General features: G+C 38.3%; 1 long non-coding RNA gene across 1 annotated transcript in view; it reads left to right on the top strand.

Annotated features, from left to right (window-relative positions):
• Positions 1-19787, top strand: part of LOC140682439 (uncharacterized) — a 42979-nt gene continuing 23192 nt past the window's right edge. Inside the window, exon 1 of the long non-coding RNA XR_012054199.1 lies at positions 1-19787. This exon is cut by the window's right edge and continues 9577 nt beyond it. This is a non-coding gene — a long non-coding RNA (uncharacterized lncRNA).

Genomic DNA, 19787 nt, shown 5'->3' on the forward strand with positions numbered 1-19787 from the left:
TTGGGCAATTCCAGAAAAGCTTACAGGACCAAATGGCTGTTCATCAGCAGCAGCATGACAAGGGCAGAAGAGACAGATAATGCCAATCTCCCCCCTCAGCTATATATACGTGAATGCATTGAGTAGCAAGAGCCCACATTTTCTCCTTAGTTATCTCCAATTATCAGCTAAAGTGTCCATCAGAGTATGAGAGACACATTTGGCTTCAAGAACAGGATGATAATTGCTTAAATCACAGCCTAAATGTACTTGCTTGAGAGTTTTAGCTTACTTTCTGCCATTGTCTCTGTTCAGTAATGAATTGTCATGCTACACAAGTACACCTACCTGCCTTATCTGTTGCAGGATATCCTCCTAATCAATGTGTCTAGTGCAGTCCATGTGCACTTTCCTGTCTTCGGTTCTTATTCTGTGGCCTGCAAACAGGTTGGAAACACACCTTTAAAGCTGAAGATGTACAAAAATGCATTAGCTCTATTTCTGATGTTTAATGTGGGATAAATTACCATATTTCTAAATTTAATATGAAAGTTTTTTGGTTTTTTTCTTAAAGTTACACTTGGTGCAGTGTTGGGTGCTGAGCTGGGTCTTGTTGATGATGATGACATTTCATGCAACCCCCACTGGGATTTAAAGAAAGAAAAACAGTCCAAGACTCTCCAACTCAGTTCTAACTCAGATATTTTCATAGATTAGAAAGGACTTGTCAAGAGAGAGGTCTTGTCAAGAACAAGCAATGGGCCTGTAATGTATGAAAGGAATTTTTAGGTGCTCTTTGTCCCCTTTTCTTCCCTGAATAGCACATCATAAAAACTGAAATTGAGAGAACCTTGTCAAAAATAAACTATTCTTGAATACTTTTCTGAACCTGGGCTTGAACAGTCTTTCTGTTGTATAGCAAAGGTGCCAGTTTTTCTTTTATTTCACACCTTTAAATATTGTAAATATATTTTTGTGAGAACTCTACTTTTGCTGTGAAATGTTGTGCAGTGCAGAATTCTTTATTGCAGTTGTAATGTTCTTCTGTTTTGGACTACCAGTAAAGTCCCCTGACAACTAAGGATCAGAAGGAAATTCTGAGTTTCAGCTGTTAACAGTCATTTTTTGTGTGTGTAAATGTTAATAACATTCTACCCCAGCAGGTGGATGAATCTGTCCTCCCAAATTTGCCAAAGTTTTCCTTCGCCTTAGTACAGAAACAGAACATTTTTTCACCCCTCTTCACAAGGGTGATTTTTCACGTGGATCAGCTATGTGTAATTCTCACTGAGACAGCTGGGATATTTTGATCCCTGAGTAACTTTTTACTTCCCCAGTTTTGCCAATATGATTTTCTTTGCTTATTCATAGTCTTTGAAAGGGCTCGTTCCATTACTGATAGATAAGTGTGCATTCCAGCTCAATATAAATGAAATAGTTGGGTGGAGAGAACAGCTGTTGATACTTCCATAATAATTTAGAAAGTCAGTGGGTTGCAGCTACAAAACAAATGAGCCAGATTGTGCACCTTAACCACATCGAGTTTGAATTTACATTTAACCAGTTTTGTTTCCTTGCACAAAGAACATTACTGCATGAATAGTCCAATGGAAGTCCCATAGATCAAGGGAAGTACTTATAGAACACAGTGCTCCTTATAGGAAGCTGGCAGAACCTCATTCTTTTCTCTGAAATTTCCACCTACCTCTGCTGAGCTAGTTTTTCTCCCGTCAGGAAAGCTACTCTGAGCTATTGGAGCTGTGCTTCAGTTCAGCTATAACAGTAGGCATTTTTTTGCAAGTGATGTGTTATATGGCAGAGATTACCATCCTTGGTCTGTAGTCATAGTTTAGAGCCACACATGATCTCCTTCTCCTTCTCCACTGTCAGTACTAAATACAGCAGAGAATTCCTAGTGCTCTAAGGCCATGATCAGCAGGCATGTGTGTCTTTTGTGTCCAGGTTTGATTTTTTTTCCCCTGTTAAAGATGGCTGCATTTCTCCCTTAACATAATTTATGCTTTGAAGAGCTTATCACTGGTCTTCCCTAGATAGCTACGTTTGCTGATCCATGGAAACAGAAGACAAGAGCAGAGAGGAAGCATTATGGAGTCTTTTTTTTGTTTTGTTTTTGGGTGTTTTTTTGTTTTTGTTTTTGTTTTGGGGTTTTTTTTTTGTTTCTGTATAGGAAGAAACATCTTGGGGGATTTTAATTAGTTCTTGGGCCGAGCAGCCCGCAATGCAACAGTCCTTGGTGTTCATGACAAATGGCCTTCATTGCCACACAGAATTTAATGCCATCGGTAAACCTGTCTGCAGCTCATTTGATTGCTATTCGATTTTCATTTCTTACCTTTCTATGCATTCTGATATGTCTAAAGAGTGTGACAGAAGGAAATGAAATAAAGCAAAGGAAATAAATAGTTGTGACAGAAACACAAGATTTGCATTGATAATCTAAATTGATTGTTTTATTTGAAATTATATTTTGGTAAGACTCTTGTTTTTATAGAAACAGATCTACTGAAATAGGGATTCATGGCATTTAAGGAATATTTCCTAAACTGGAAGGTACTGGAGTAGCAGAACTTTTCAGAATGCTGTGTATTTACAGGTCCAATTGCCTGAGAACAAGAGCGGTCTCTTGATGAAATGTCATTACCTTTCCACATCAATTTATCATTGTTGACTTCCTGGTACACTGAAACTAGCCTTTAGGAACAAGAGGTGACAGTGCCTTGTAGTTCTAAAACATTTAGTCTTACCTACAAAAGCTCAAGTGGTCAAAAGGATACTTTGATTACAAATATTAGGAAAAAAGTCCTTAATTCTCAATTACTGCTCTGTAATTACAAGTCATTGTCTATAAAGAACTAGAAGATATCAATATTAAAACTTACAGAAATTTTATTTAACTACCTTTAACTCTTGGTCACTATTTTATCTGGAGCTACCTCTGTCAAAAATTCCTTTTTTGTCACATCTTGCTGTCTAGCCTGAGATAATTTATGCTACTATACAACTTGACACCTGAATGGTTGTTGCAATGATAATATGCTAACTTTATTCCATTACTTTTATTGATATTGATTCAGTTAGTTTTTCTTCTGTATTGGCATAAAGATGGTCTATTTCAATATGTGAAAACCATGTACCCATAGGAACTCATTTCATTCATTTTTCTTTTGATGAAAGCTTTGTAACATTTTCAGAAGCAATATCCTTTAATAAAATCAAAGCTTCCAAACTAGTTGTACAGGGAAATACAATTCAAACTAGTTTAATCTTTTATGAGCTAGTATATGGCCACTTTTTATATGTAAGTTTCTGCAGTTTTTATCATATTTGATTCATAAATTTATTACTTCATGTTAGACTACAGTGAATTACCATCAGCACATTTTACTTGTCTAGACTATAACGTCTTAAATATAATTCATGTTCTGATAAAGAAGGTAGGGATTTATAGAACCCTGAAGCACTACCCCTTAATGCATCTTTCTTTTGTCTTTGTATAATCTTTCTCTCTATGCATATCTGTGCCTCTCTCTTATTTGTCACCTTGGTAGACCCACCATTTGGCAGGGCAGAGTTCTACAAAGGCAAATGCAGGATCCTGCCCCTGGGGAAGCATAACCAATACAGGCTGGGGGATGACTTGCTGGAAAACAGCTAATTGGAGAAGTACCTGGGGGTCCTGGTGGACAACACGCTGTCCATGAGCCAGCAGTGTGTCCTTGTGTCCAAGAAGGCCAGGGGTATCCCAGGGTGTATTAGGAAAAGCATCACCAGCAGGTTGAGGGAGGTGATTCTGCCCCTCTGCTCAGTCCTGGTGAGGCCTCACCTGGAGTGCTGTGTCCAGTTCTGGGCTCCCCAGTTCAAGAAAGATGAGGAATTACTGGAGAGGATCAAGTGGAGGGGTACAAAGATTATTGGAAACACCTCTCTGATGAGAAAAGGCTGAGTTAGCTGGGACTGTTTAGCCTGTAAAAGACAGAGGGCAATCAATTTATCAATACGTCATTTATCAATACATGCACATATCTTAAGGGTGGATATGAAAAGGATGATGCCAAACTCTTTCCAGTGCACATGGGCACAAATAGAAACACAGGAAGTGCCTTCTGAATATGAGAAAAATCTTCTTTACTGTGACGGTGACAGAGCACTGAACAGGCTGCCCAGAGAGGTTCTAGAGTCTCCTTCTCTGAAGAATTAAAAACCTGCCTGGACGTGATCCTGTGCAGCCTGCTCCCATGCTTGAACAGTGACATAGAACTAGATGATCTCCAGAGGTCCCTTCCAAGCCCAAAGCTTTTGCTATTCTGTGATTCTGCAAATCTTTTCAGAGGCTGAAATTGATCAAACACTGGCACATTGTTGATTGTCACTAAAATAGCTCTAAAAGTTGTTTAACCACAGTAGTTGTCGCAACATGGGATTACCTTTTCACCCCAATGCACTATGTATTGACAGCAATGGTGGTATGGAGATACCGCTGTATGGAGATATCTTTGTTTCCTTAGAAATCAGGGTGTTGGAGATGAATACAAATTAAAACACTTCCTAATATATGCTATCAAGAGGAAAAAAAAGTAGAAGATGAACAGAGAGGCAAACCCTTCCATTAGCAGGAGGATATGAGGATATCTAGGCATGTTTTCATGATTACACCGTCTGTTACATGGTGTAGGAATGGCCAGGAGTAATTCTCTGCTTGGGAGCACTGGCACGGAGCTGTGACTTCCACAGGATGACAGGAGCTTTGCTCTGTAAGGATGTCAGGGAATCTTGTGCATAGCAATAAGTGCTTATGGGAAGAAATGTTATTAGCAAATGTTAAAACACATCAGGACTTACAGGAAGATTACAAAAGATGACAAAACAAAACAGGAACAAAGAAATTACCTGCTTTGCAAAATTTTGTGTCTTATTAGTCGGAAAAAAGTATCTTCTTATCTTCCCCTCCCCTACCCCACCGAAAATGTGTCACTGGTAATTTTGCATGGTTACAAGCATACAGACTTTTCAAATAAAAATGGTATCTGGAACATATATAGGAGAAAAATACATACAGAGAAATTAACCCTACTAGAGGAAGAAAGCAGTATATACAAATTACAGTCAATAAATGTAAAAAAGATTGAGTGCATTGCAATGTGGTTTACTTTGCTTTCCATAATCAAAGCAAATAATTCCTACTTCCACTCTATTTATAATAGATATTTTGTCTGTAGATTTCTGTGTCACTGGAAGTGAATTAATCTTTATTTCTTTTAGCTTCCCTAAATCTACATTTTAAGCATAAGGATATTTTACATCATTTGACATGGGTCTTATCACATTTGTAAGATTGAGAGGTTATAAAGATCATCAAAACCAATGGGGTACCCTCAATGAAAATGCAATGATAAAGTCTGTGCCTTTTTGTATGCCTTGCTTGGAAGCACTAATATATTGAGTGATAATCTACAACTGCATCTCATGTGTTGTTTACAATATAAATGGCACTGAAATTCAGGCAATTAGTACAAACTCTTCACAGACCCAGAGATGCAAACAGCAAGTTGAAGCAGCACAAAATCCATCAGTGCTGCTAGACATTATTTTGCTGTCTTTCTGAGTGACCTTGAGTCTCACTTTCAACAAGCTGTGAAAACTTTCCAATTAAATATTTTTTAAAATTTAAATCCTTTAGGAGTATAGCAATGAAAGGTGCCATCTGAATCTTTGCATTCAATTCACCCACAGTCACATGCACCGTAAAAACAGAAGGCATATGAAAAGCCACCAAACACTCTTCTGGGTATCTCCTAGGAAATATCTGATCTCCAGCATACAAGGCTTCAAAATGTTGCATTGTGACTCAACTCTGCTCTATAGATACAAATAATTTCCTCTTAGTCCTCTTAGAACTTAGGGCTCTGTTCCACAAGACTGTTGTATTAATTTTTCTTATGTCAGATGGAAACTATAGGGAAAATAGTACTTTCATTGGTTATTTTTATTTTAAGGTTGAAATAGTGGTGGTAAGTATTGTAGAAAGTAATGGGATCCTTATTATGGAGCTGTGGGAAGCTGTGTCCTTTAGTTTTTGTGTTTTAGTGCAGTAGCATGTATCAAAAAATACTGACCCAAAAAGGCTAAAAATTTTGCAGCCTGACACCTAGCCTTGTCCTAATGTAATACTGACCCAGTAAACAAATAAGCTTTAGGAAGAGTAACTGAATATGGTTAAGGACAGGACACTCTGGTAGCCCAGAGCTTAGCATTTTTCTCTGACAGGTAGGAGATTTTTGCTTTGTTTGCTGCTATTTTAGCAAAAGTAGGAGAAAAGTTGCACGTCTACTTATGGATGAACATTTGGGTTGCTGAACTGCTGGTGTAAAGACTGACATGTTCTTTCTTTGGAGCTGTAGTCAAAAAAGGAGGAACTGATTATCTCAGTGAAGAGGTCCACGCCTTCAAATCCTCCGAAGGGGAAGATGACTCCTTCTTGTACAGAGATTTGTATTCAAAACCTGTAGAAAAGCAAGGGTCTCCAGATGCCCATCTCCTGCAATGAACATCTATGTACTGGGTGCTCGCCTTTGTGAATGCTGTGCTAAGACTCCAGTTCAATGTTAACATTTTCCAAGTGTTAATGCCATCTCTGCTTACTGCCAGCTAGTCATTCTTTTCACTTTACTCATTCATCTTGCATCCCTCTTCAGCTATATTTATGTCAGTGTCTGTATGAAAGAGTAAGTAGTTAAATGAACGGGGACTTCTTAGATGAATTTTGCCTCTAAAAAAATTACCGTGAACAGGAGCCATAGGCACCTTGTTCTTCTGTAACAGAGTGAAGGAAGGTGAGGAGATGGAGCTAGCACTGTGAAGCTGAGCCTGATTCCTGCATGAAGAACGAGAACTATCAGTAACAATAATCATACTGGGAAAGGGAATTTTTGCCTCTCTACTCACTTTTGCAGCAGTGGCATTTTGTAGTGAATATGTAAAGAAGCCTGGAATATCTTCTGTTGTACAAAACCAAAACTATTCAATATGAAGAACTTGTGTCTGCATGCAGTTTCATGCAAATTGAAATCGCTACTGCATCCCATTGTCTTGATATGATGTGAATCATGTACGTAGGACTTTCATGTGACTTTGAGTCTGAGTGCATGTTGCCATGTAAGTCTTATTCTATATCATTACATTAATTTACACAGGAGAAAAGAATGCTGTTGCTCAAGTTAAATAAGAAAACTTGCTTTTTAATTTTCGTAGAACTATAAATAAGATAAATGAAGTTACATCTCTTCTGTGGTATCTTTTTGATGTAGGATCCATGTATTTTTAATGAATGTGACTAAAGCAAAAGCATGCTGTTGCACATCTTACGAGTCATAATTTAAACAGTTATAATTTCTAACTTATTTTGAAACTTGACATCTAAATGCTGGATTTAGCAATCCAAATTCAGTCGTCCTGTCTTTTAAATTCTTACTATCTGGAGCAAGGAAAGAAATTTATTTTATCTTGCTTTTAAGTTTATTTCCTTTACAGATTATTTGCTTTACAGACTACATTTTCTAAAGTTTCAGTTATTTCATAATTTTTATATTTCAATTTCTAACTGCTGATATGAATAAGATAATTATACCAGAGCCTGACTGTAAGGACAAATATGTAGGGTCATACCCTCATGTGATAGATGAGTATTTTGGTTTCAGTTTTTGTTCTCAGTAAAGAAAAGGTCCCGCATTATGTCTGTTGCTCTGAAGGCCAGTCTGCAGATTTCATATGCATGTCAAATTATGCTGCATGGATGAACTTTGGGGATTAGAGACACAGAAGAGCTTTTTTACATAATCTCTTTCACAATCCCTAATGTAAACCATTTGATCTCCTCTCTTACAGTTTTTGCTCATCTTTATAACTATTAGAATATGTATTTACATATCCTTTTCTTGGAAACATTACCTGCAACAGGTAAGGGAAGCATTTATCCTTTGTGAGTGGAATAATGCTTTCATATGCATTATATTGTCATTAGTAAGTTTAACAATATTCCATACTAGTAAAGACTTAAATTGAGCCTTGCAAAACTGGATTATGTTCTATGCAAGCCTTATGTTTACACTTTCAGTCAGCATAATTAATTTCCTTCTTTAATGACATCTTTATCTCTTATTTATGATGTGGTTTACATTTGTTTTGGAAAAAGAAGGGTCAGGAGTGAAACAGACTACATCTGTTTTTCTATGTTCTTAACAGTGTGAGGCCTTGGTTACATCAGAGTAATGCATCATTGTGGGAACAAATGCTAAACTAGTTGAACAGTGAGGTGAAAATCAAAGTTTACAATTACAAAAGCCCTCAGGCTTTTTTTCTTGATTTCTAAAATGAAGGCAGAAAAAATACTACAAAAATGACCTTCCATGCCACTGTTGTTATGTCAGGTCTTGATGGCTTAGTTTGAAAAGATATCAAAGACCAGAATGCCTTGCCACAAGACTCTGATTAGTGAAATTCATGGCAGACTTCTAGCATGGGATCCAGGTTGAATCCATTTGTGAAAAGCAGGAACATGTGATTCTGCAGCTTCACAGTGTCTGGGCAGCAGAGTGTTGTGAAGACTCTGACTATCTATGGGCAAAAATAAGATAACCCTGTGTCCAGAAACTTTGTCCTCTGTAAGTTGTAGGATGAGCTGTGTCCTCACAGTACCCACTTCCACTCTCACGAAAGGGTGAGAGAGCTCTTCTAACAAGCAATGAGCACCAGCCCACTATCCAGCTGCACAGGCTTGGAGCAGACTTTGTGTAACTGGATTTCCATGTGTTCAATGACCACTGCCCAACATTTTTTGGTTTGTTTTCTTTTTTAAAGGGACATTCAAAAATCTCCAGAGAGAAATACTGCTGTCATTCAGGAAGCATGGAAAAAAAAATTTGGAACAGGATATAAAATTCTGACTTGACTCTTAGAAAATATGCATATAAAGGGAATGCATTCTTGAGGATATATTTACTTTTAAAGAGTTTTTCTTAGGTAAACCATAAACTTAAAATAAAGCAGAGAAAGATTAGAATTGCTGCTGAGGATAATTCAGTTAAAACTGTATAAAAAACCTAATCCTTGACAGTCCTGTTATTTGACATTATTTTCTTCCCTGCAGTTTTCTCTTCCAAGAAAACCCTCAAAAAATCAGGAAAAATAGTAGGATGAGGTAACAGCAGCCAACAATGTCCTCAGTGGAAATCTTTCCTTCATCATCAGCTTGATGTTGAGAAAATTATTCTTCATTTATGATTGTACTATTTTCCTTCTGTTGTTTGCAATCATTCATTATTCCTCGTGGTAGAGACAGATGAGTAGCTGATGTTTTTTTTTCCTTTGACATTATGTTATTCTAAATGTTCATCACAACATTTTCTGATATCCATGGGCTTTTTTTAATGTGAAATTGCAAACGCTGACTATTATCCCTCCATCTAGCCTGTGTCGAGTAAGGCTACTCTCTTGGATGCATGAACTCTACCTAGAGTTTAACCACAAAAATTTGGATGGAGAAATGGCCACTCTGAGGCCAGGATGAAATACAGGTTGCACAGAATTATCAAATATATTTCCTAATTTTTATTCATAAGCTTCTACAAAAATGGTACCAGAAATATAAAGGTTTTGTGAAAGAACTTGGCCTCTGACCCTTGCCCTGAAAGTTCTTGTGCTAGTGGAATGAGTGCAACAGAAACAAATATCAGAACCTTCATCCAAAAGTCTGCGCATGTAACATGGAAATTTGAGTTCTTTTGGGAGGAAGAATAATAATCTCCATTGTTGTTTGTAAAAACGAGTGGAATTTTAGTCTGATAGAGACAGATAATATTTTTTAAAACATATATGTTGGGAATGGTTGTCTGAAAAAACATGCCTACTTATGACAAAGATTTATATTTCTAAGGGAAAAAACTCTCACTCTGAAAGGATCCAGAAAATAGGGCATATGTACCCAGACACGCTTTATTTCAAACAAAACCAAGAACTATTGACCAAAGCAAATTGTTAATATGAAGGTCCTAGAATTGCTTTGAGAATGCTCTAAGATGCTGCCAGAAGAGACCCAGTACATGCACTATTATTAGAGTCACCTTTAAAACAAAAAGAAATGCACACACCAAGAGTATATTGGTGTAAACAAGCCAGTGCAGGACTAGGGTGCTAAGAAGTCATACTTATTTACAGAGAAAATAGTGCATAGGTCAACATACAATCCCAATTGAGAAAGGGCAATAAAAACAGTATTACTAAAAGTTGCATTTGTTTAGCAAAGAACAAAATGCGTCTCTCAAAATACTTAGGACCTGCTTTCACAAAAACTTTACTTTCTCAGAAACTGCATCATTTAGGTCCTTCAGAAATAAGCCTCTGAGTTATCAATTTAAAATAAAAAAGAGAAATGGATGAAACATCTGGACAAACATCCTGCCAGATGTTTTTATGTTTGTGATAATTCCTCATTCTCGCACTCTTGAGACATAGCATGTTCTGAAACAAAAACCTCTATGAAAAAAGAATTCTTCTCTGATAGAATTGAAACAGATAAAGTCAATTGGGTATACTCATAAAGAGTGTGAAAAAGGAATTAAAGAGGAAATCTTAAGGAAAGAATCTGTCACTACACCAGCATGATTCACTTTGTTGCTATTCTGTGCCAATTTTTAGTTAAAAGTGCATGATTGGAACATAATCTGTAGGAATGAAAATACTAATATTCATTTGCTGTTTCTACCAACAAAAGTTCCAACACTTGTCTAGCTCAATAGGTCAAAATCTGGAGAATCCAAGATATTTGTAAGCTGTCTTTAGTGTTAATATGAATAAAAATGGGGCATGTTTATCATAAATATTTCTTGCTATAATACAAAGCATAAAAGGAATAGATAAATTGTTATTAGTGATAGCAACTTTGAACTATTATTTATAGCAAATTCATTTGTTGGTTTACCTAGTCTGTCCATATGCAGGAAAAAATACCTGAAGAAATGCTGCTTGGTTTCTTCCTCTAAGGCTTGAAGGAAACAAACAAGGAGCAGTGCTGGCTTCTAGTTTTACTAGTAGTTGAACATATGAGAAATATAACTCTAGATGAGGGAATGTATTTAGCTGGTCCAAAAAGACAATATAGTCAAATTAATGAGTTCAAATACCATGTGAAAATAGTCAGGTGAATAAATACAGACTGTATTTAAACAAAGATAAATATTACATCCATGAAACTGTCATAGAGAAAAGGAAAAAAATAAAAGAGAGACAAAGCTAGTTTCAATAGCTGTGAGTCCTGATCTGCAAAGGCTTTCTGACTCTGAAGTCAAGGCAAGTGCTTGTTTATAGGCAATGCAATTAAGCCATGATTTGCTCCAGGACAACTTCCTGACCGTGTGGGAAGCATCCATCTTCCACTGATGGACTTCCAAGACTTGAAGGACATTAATAAATATTCTTCAGGAGAACAAGCACTATTGCTGGTCATAGCCTACAAAATTTGGTGAGCACTCTGGCTGTGTATAAAAAGAGTTTCCACTTCTCATTGCACTTGATGCAATTGGAACCACAAGCTTCCTTTATCAAAGATGCTCATGGTTTGAATGAGTGAGTGTTTCACTAGATAAAAAACTGGCTTGATGGCCCAGGCCAGAGAGTCAATGAGGTTACATCCAGCTGGCAGCCAGTCACCAGTGGTGCTCTCCGGGCCTCAGTACTGGGGCCAGTTCTGTTTAATGTATTTATCAGTGATTTGGATGAGGGGATTGAGAGCATCCTCAGTCAGCTGGCAGATGAAGCCAAGTCTGCTACAGAGCAGGAAGACTCTGCAGAGTGATCTGGACAGGCTGGATCGATGGGCTGAGGACAATGGTATGAGGTTCAAAAAGACTAAGTGTTGAGTTCTGCACAAGGTTTACAATAACTCCATGCAGTACTACAGGCTTGGGAAAAGTGTCAGGAAAGCTACCAGTGGAAAAGAACCTGGGGGTGCTGATTGACAGCAGCTGAACATGATCCAGCTATGCCCTGGTGGCCAAGAAGGCTAATGGCATCCCGGCCTGTATCTGCAATTGTGTGGGCTTCATGATCTCAGAGGTCTTTTCCAACATAATTGATTCTGTGATTCTGTGGCCAGAAAGAAGAAATGGCTTCAAGTTCCACAAGGAGAGGTTTAGATTGGATATTAGGAAAAATTCTTTCACTGACAGGATTGCTGAGCATTGTAATAGGCTGCCCAGGCAAGTGGCTGGGTCTCCGTCTCTGGAGCTGTTTAAAATATGCACGTATGTGGCACTTAGACACATGGTTTAATGGTGGAGTTGCAGTGTTAGGTTAATAGTTATACTCAGTACAACTTGTATTAGAGGTTTATTCCAACCTAAATGCAGCTGTGATTCTGTATGATGATTGTTGCTGCAATCTAGCACCTCTGCATGAGGCAGACAGGTCATGACCTCAAAGGTGTGAACTTTTACAGTTGCTTTGGAAACAGCAGCAAAAGTGACTATTCCCCTTAGATGTTTATTTTACACTAGTGCAGGTATAATTTACATGTTTAAACAAATATACCTATGGGCACACATAGGTATACTTGCACCTATCTAAGTGTGTAACAGGAAGACAACCAAAAAATAATGTCCTTATTGCAAAAGATATAAGTAACACATCAGCGAGCTGCTTAATGAACCCTAGAATTACTTGCTAGACTGCTCTGGTTACATTTAGCAACTCCTAAGTGATTATGAATAGAGCAGTTCACAAATAAAATAAAAATAATATGTCCTTAGATTCATTAATAGTTGTACTATTGTTGTGAATATTTAATAGAAGGAGAAATAAATTCCTAAACATCTCAAAATCTGAAGTGCAATTAAGAGACATGGTACCCTTCCATAGGTCAGAGTAAATGTCGTTGTCTTCATGAAAACCTTTAGAAGGGTAGAAATGCATTGTTCCATAATTCCTGCCCTGTAGGGACAGCACAAGAGAGAAAAACTTAAATATAGCTTCAAAAGTCAGGGAGGAAAATTTAAAACACTTTAACCTTCTGGTGTTAATTGTGGGATTGTTCATAATATTTTTCTGGGCACACCACTTAAAACTGTTTTTCAACTGACTCATTGGAGAAAGCTTATTCATTAATCAGAGAATAATTCAGCATGAAAACATCTCTATTGAGCAGATTTATGCTGAAGCTGTGGCATGCCCTGAGGGAACTTTCAGTGGTTTCTTTCCCCAGGGCAGAGCCTGTAATGTTGGTGGATCTGACAGCTCTGTAAAGTGCTATGTGTGGATAATATCCTCATGGTCATGAAAAGGAAAACATCTGAATTTCCGATTGATGGGAAAATGTGAATTGTTGGACTTCAGTAATATAGATACAAAGGGCTCCTGTTTCTTCTTCAATATCCAAATGAGCATAAGACGGAGAGTTCGTGAGTGGAGCACAATATACTTGTCCTGGAAAGGAAAGAAATAGAAGCCAGTACATGGTTTCTGCAGACTAAGTGAAAACGTGTAAACTTCACTATGAATTTATGAATCAAAGTGTACATTTCTTGGCCCATTATTTTACTGAAGTTGTAAAATCTTGTACTTCCCCTTTCCAAGATTACATGCAAAATACAGCTGATTCAAAATCTAGATTACTATTTCTTTTTGTAAAGGAATCTGGATAAAAATTAGGCAAATTAACTGGATATTCCGTTGAGTATAAACTGATATATTTATTATCAGCTGGAGATATTTTAGGGAACAAAGAGGATTTTAAAAACTAATTTTTCATTTGTATGTACATATTGTTATTTGTGTAACTAAAAGCCTAATCATGTTGCTAGCAATTCATTTGCTGGAACACAGGATGTGTTGTACTCATACTGAACATGCATGATTTTGAAGTCTTCTGCTGGATTCCATAACTTCAAAATTTTATTGGTCTTGTGCCAATATTAAAAAAATGCCTTGAAATGCTCTTCTCCACTCCCCCATCTCTCTTACTTAAATCAGTAACAGATTTTCAGTTTTTTATGTCTAGAAAGCAAATGTTATGAAGTCTTCCCACATTTACAATCTCATGTCATTTAAGACTGGAATCCCTTAAAAGAATTCTGCCTCTATTGGAGTTACCAATATTGGGAACAGACGTGCCCTGGCTTGTCTGGCCCCTGCTGCTGAACCAAATGGCAGCAACTGTGGTGTTTCACCCCAGAGACACCTTTGGCTAGCTGGATGTTGCAGCTGGGAGCATGAGGACAAGTCCAGGCAAGCTGGAGCTCACGTGGCGGTGGAATGGAGCTTCCATCGCAGAGGTTCTGCTCTTGGTCTCCCACTGCTGGAGAAGACTTTAAGGCTATGGTGAAGGAAAGGAGTCGGTTCTGATGGAGGGTTTAATCCAGAGTTTTATTCTGGCCCACAGGCCTCTGAGTGTAGCAGCAGCTCCAAGCAGAACTCTGATTCCTATCACTGCTCCATCAGAACTGCCCTGACCGAGTGGTTCCCCTCTCTTTTACCTGGGAGAAGGGACAGGGGAAGGGACAGGGAGCCACCAACCAGGTACGGGAGAGGAGGTCTCAGGGGACAAAGGACATCTGGATGGCCCAATGCCCCCTGGGAGTGGAGGGCATCTTTTGAACCTGCCCAATCACTCAATGCACTTCTGCAATGGCAAGAGTGACAGACAGTGCTGGCAGGGGTCAGGGTGGGGAAAGGAGGAGTGATTGACACACCTGGAAGGACAACTTCAGGGGAGAAACATGGAGTTCTGGGGAAACCATGAAATCACACTGCAACATGCCTCTACTAAATTGAAATGTTTATAATTGACTCAATATCTGAGCCAGGTAATTTGCTCCATGCTCACCATTTTCCACATAACCAAGTTAATAAACCCAGAAAAAATAATGAAATATTGTACTTGCACATTTTTTTAGAAAGTTATAAAGTCAAGAATCCTAAATTACTTTAATTTTTGTAATTCAGGAAACCATTCTTCTTCATATTCTATCACACTTAACTGAGGAATACAAAACACTGGCCAGGCTTTCTTACAACAAAGAATTTCATACAGTGAAAAGCAAGTAGCATTTAAATTGCACTGTGGCTTTGAGAGAAGCATTTAGAAATTCGCATACTGCATCAACTTTTAAGACTTGGATAACCTTATCTTAACATTTATTTCTATTAAGATTCTTAACTATTTATTCTCTCATTGACTCTGAAAATGGAAGCCCATGCTAACAGATTATTAAAATACTGTGACAGAGATGCTGGAAACTTAAATTATGTATAGGGACTGGGAATAGAAAGATATTTTTCATAATTTACTGTTGTAAATTACATTGGTCCAAATTCTTAAAACAAAATATACAAATATTTGACAGTGCCCAAAAGCTACCTTAGTTAAAAGAAAGCTGTTCTTAGGGTAGGCTGCAATGCAATTATATTTTTCTGCTTCAAAAACTTGAACTGCTCTCTTAGTAACCTTTTTGTTGCTGTGCCACTAGACCGTAAAAAAAGAAAGATAGTTTTATATAGAAAGGTTCTTGCTCAACTTCTGAGACAATAAAAAGGAGGTCATAGGTGATACTTCTCTTAATGTTGCCTTGTTTATGTCATGATGAATCAATTTTTTTGTAAAATTTCATATAAACTCACTGATTAAAAACATCAAACCCACGCAGTTTAGGTTGCTTTCAATTGATTGTAATAAAATCCAGTCTTCTGCTTTCTCTAGGATTGTGCAGCTCTAACCTGAGCAAAACTTTTAAATACTTCTATCTTACAAAGTCTATTTCAGAGAACTCTATAAAGTGCACATTTGCTTAGTTCTTTTGATCTTCATTGCACAGATGGAAACAAACCCAGCTATGTATGTAGGAACATGTGCAAGCTGTTCTGCTGGAGAAGGTTTTGTGTGCCTTGGAGTCCTCAAGAGCCCTTTGTCCTGTTCTCAAGGAAACAGCTGTACTACCTGGCACAGCACTCTCACTGTACTTGAATTCACCAGTCTGGCTTTTTAGGAGAGCAAGAGAAAATACTGAATACTGATTGCTAAAGCAATGCTCTATTCTAGCTCTATTTCATTTCCAGGATAAGGGGACAATGGGGTATATATGAGATAGTTTCTTAACTGTTACAATAGCAAAAATGCCTTCTCTGTTGTGAAAATTTCAGCACTCTGATCTAAAAAATCAAATACATCAGAGTCTAAAATGCCTGCTTGTTTTTTTTAATTTTACGTGGAAATGGCTCTCTTTTTCTTTAATAAAAATTGATACATGTTTGTAGCTCTTTTGCCCATAAATAAAAATTCTATAAGCTACAATAGGAGTTTTGATGACAATCATGGTTATATTTAGGCAGTTCTTAAATGTAATTTTTTAGCCTGCATATCCAGGACAATACAGATATTTTCAAACAATATCTGGATGACTGCCACATCCAGAGGAAATATACTATTATCTGTGATCTTGAGACATCACCCCATGAATTATTACTTATTTTTTCAGAAGCTGTTCCCTCATACTCAGATAAAATATAAATAAAAACTTTAATAAGGCCAATGGAACAATCAGAGACTGCTGATTGTTGCTGATGACAATATTATTCTGTAGCACCTCCATGACCTGCCTCTTTTGCTATGGTCTCCTGGTACAAGAGTAAAGCTCACATTGTGGTCAAATGCCACACTTAGCTTCTAAAAAGTAAGAAGACACCTCTTCCTGTCAACAAAGTAAAAATGCCAAGTGATGTGGAACTAGAGAGAAAGATTATTTTATTTTCAAAAAGTGATATTTCTGACACTTTTTACACTATGTGCCTGCTCTACTCTTTTAAATAGCATTCACATTTGCCAAAATCCCCAACGAAAACGAAGGAGGCAATGGAGCAGAAGAACAAGGTAACCCAAAACCCCGTGGAAGTAATCCCTTCCTTGGCCCAAACTGATTGTGCTGGAGGGATCTGGTTTTTCGCTGTGGACTGATGAGACCTCTGTAACATGATAGAAAATGCAGCATAGCATCACAGTCACAAATTTGGCGTAACAGGATGTAAACTGAGGGGCTATGGGGAAACTTGACACCTCAAACCAAAACTGCTGCAGAGATGTACTTCTCTTTACAGTGAGTCTAGTGTCAGAGCTTAAAGAAGAAGTGAAAAGGAGTCTTGGGGGGAGAGAAAGAGAAATAGATGGGTGGAGTTACTCCCTTCCAACCCTGAGAGAATCTCAGCAGGAATCAAAGGAGCCCCACTCCTCTTGCCATGAGGTAGAAGGGGGAGACCTACTAGATAGGGGGAAATGTAAATGGGTACCTACTAGGGGAAGTAAAATGCCCTCTTCACCTTCCCGGGTACCTTTACAGAATAGGTACAAGGCCTTGTGTCCAGAGCGTCAGGCAGATGACACTAGAGAAAACAATCTGGAGGTGTCCCAGTTGCACTTGCTCTGTCAGATGGATCACAGGCTGGGGTATTAGGAAGGAAAGAAGGGCGGCTGTAGTAGCTGACTCCCTTCTGGGGGGACCTGAGGACCCTGTATGTGGACTGGACCCTTCCCACAGAGAAGTCTGCTGCCTCCCTGGGGCCTGGGTATGGGATATTACCAGGACACTCCCTGAATTAATTCAGCCTTCTAATTATTACCCAGGATCTGATTTGGAGAATACCTTAAAACAAAGGGGTGCAGAAAGGATGGTCATACTTAAAGAAGGAAATCCTGAAGGCACAGGAGCAGGCTATCCCTATGGGGCAAAAAAGGAGCCAGTGATGAGCTCAAACATAAGGGAAACCAACTTCTCCCTCACCTTTGCTGTAGGCAGCTAGAGCTGCCACAGATCTGGTACCTTCTCATGACACTGAAGTCCAAAGTGGGAGGTGGAAAGGCAGAGGAGGATTTTTAAAAATGTTTTTTTGTGTTAGGATATCACAAAATCAAGGCCTGGAACACAGATGGGAATTTCCAGTCTGGAAGCAGTGAAAAGCCCTATGGATACTGTACAGACTTGATTGGTCACCTTCCTGGTTTTGATACTGTGCTACAAGGTTTTTGGGTCCTATTCTACACAGCAATAATGACAATAAAACCAGAACCCAAAATTCATAAACTACAGAGTCTCCTGTATAAGAACAAGGACAAAGTCACCTTAGACTACACTCAAGGTATTGACAGTCAAGCAGGGGGCTTTGATTTTTTTTTTTTTATTTAGTTTCAAAAAGGTGCAAACCAGGCAACAAATATAATATATTACAGTCATTTTTCTGTTCTAAAGTGCCCCTCAGTCATTGTACCTCCAATGGCTCAGGGAAAAAGATTCAGAGGTAAACTAATTAACTAAGTGAATAAATAATTTTGTTACAGCGGAGACTTCTGGAGAACAAGATTTTCCCTGTAAAATAGTGATCCTGGGAGTGGTACAAATTCTTGTTACCCAGCTGCTTTTGGCAAACAGAAATTAATCCTCCCTTGCAGCACTCAGAAAGACACTGGGCTTTTCCCTGTCCAGGCCACTCTTGCAGCTTCCAGTTATTGGAAATCTTTGGAATATATTAATGTTTCTGAAACTCCCTGGAATACTGTCACTTTCATGACAGGAAATGGTCTATGTGAATGAGCACAGTCTTAAACACTCTCTGCCTTTGGGAAACACTCTTGCTACTGTGCAAATAAAATTGATGCCTTAAGATATAAGTCTAATTTGGTGTTATTTTGTGAGGGGTATGGCTCATCCTACATCTGTTTGCCTGGAATGAATGACATATCTGACCTTTTTGCTTTCAACTGCAAACCAAAATCCATTTGCTGTGTTCCCATTTGCATTTAATTTGTAATTTCTGATGAAATTTTGGGAAGCCCTGTTCTGGATAAATCAGGACCTGGGTCACTGAGCCATAACACTGAAGTGTTATCATCCATGGTGAGGATTGTCAAAATCGAAACATCTTCCTTCTTTCTGCCCATTTCCTACAACTACAGCCCCTCAGGAGTAAGAAGGATAATGAAAAGGACTTGGAAAAGTTGGTGGGTGGAAAACTGGACATAACCCAACAATTACCACTCACAGCCCAGAAAGCCCAAATTTGTCCTGGCTGCATCCAAAGCAGTGTAGCCAGCAGGGTGAGAGAAGGGATTCTGTCTTTTTGCTCTGCTCTGGTGAGATTCCAGCTGCAGTGCTGCATCAGCTCTGGTGTTCTCAACATAAGAAAGACATGGACCTGTTGGAGAGAGTCCAGAGGAGGGGCACCAAGATAATTAGAGGGATGGAGCACCTCTCCTATAAGGAAAGGATTGTTCAGCCTGAAGAAGAGGTTTCAGGGTGACCTAACTGAGACCTTTCAGTACTTGAAGGGAGCCTGAAAGAAAGCTGAAGAGAGACTTTTTACAAAGGCCTGTAGTGACAGGACAAGAGTGAAAAGACTTACAATGAGAGTAGGTTTAGATTAATTACTAGGAAGAACCTCTTTTCCATGAGAGTGATGAGGCACTAGAACAGGTTGCCCAGAGAAATTATGGATGCCCCAACTCTGTGAGAGTTTAAGGTCAGGGTGGATGGGGCTTTGAGCAACCTGTTCTAGTGGAAGGTGTCCCTGCTTATGGCTGGGGGCTGGAACTAAGTGAGCTTTAATGACTTTTCCAACCAGTGTTATTCTATGATTTTATGATTCAATTCTATGATTGTATGACAAGGTAACCAACAGAAATTACTTCACCTAAAGTTATAGATAGCGATTGAAAGGTAGATTAGATGTTTTGTGCAAAATATCTGGGGTTTTTTCTGTTT

This window comes from Taeniopygia guttata, chromosome 2 (assembly GCF_048771995.1).
Source record: "Taeniopygia guttata chromosome 2, bTaeGut7.mat, whole genome shotgun sequence".
Taxonomy (NCBI): Eukaryota; Metazoa; Chordata; class Aves; order Passeriformes; family Estrildidae; genus Taeniopygia; species Taeniopygia guttata.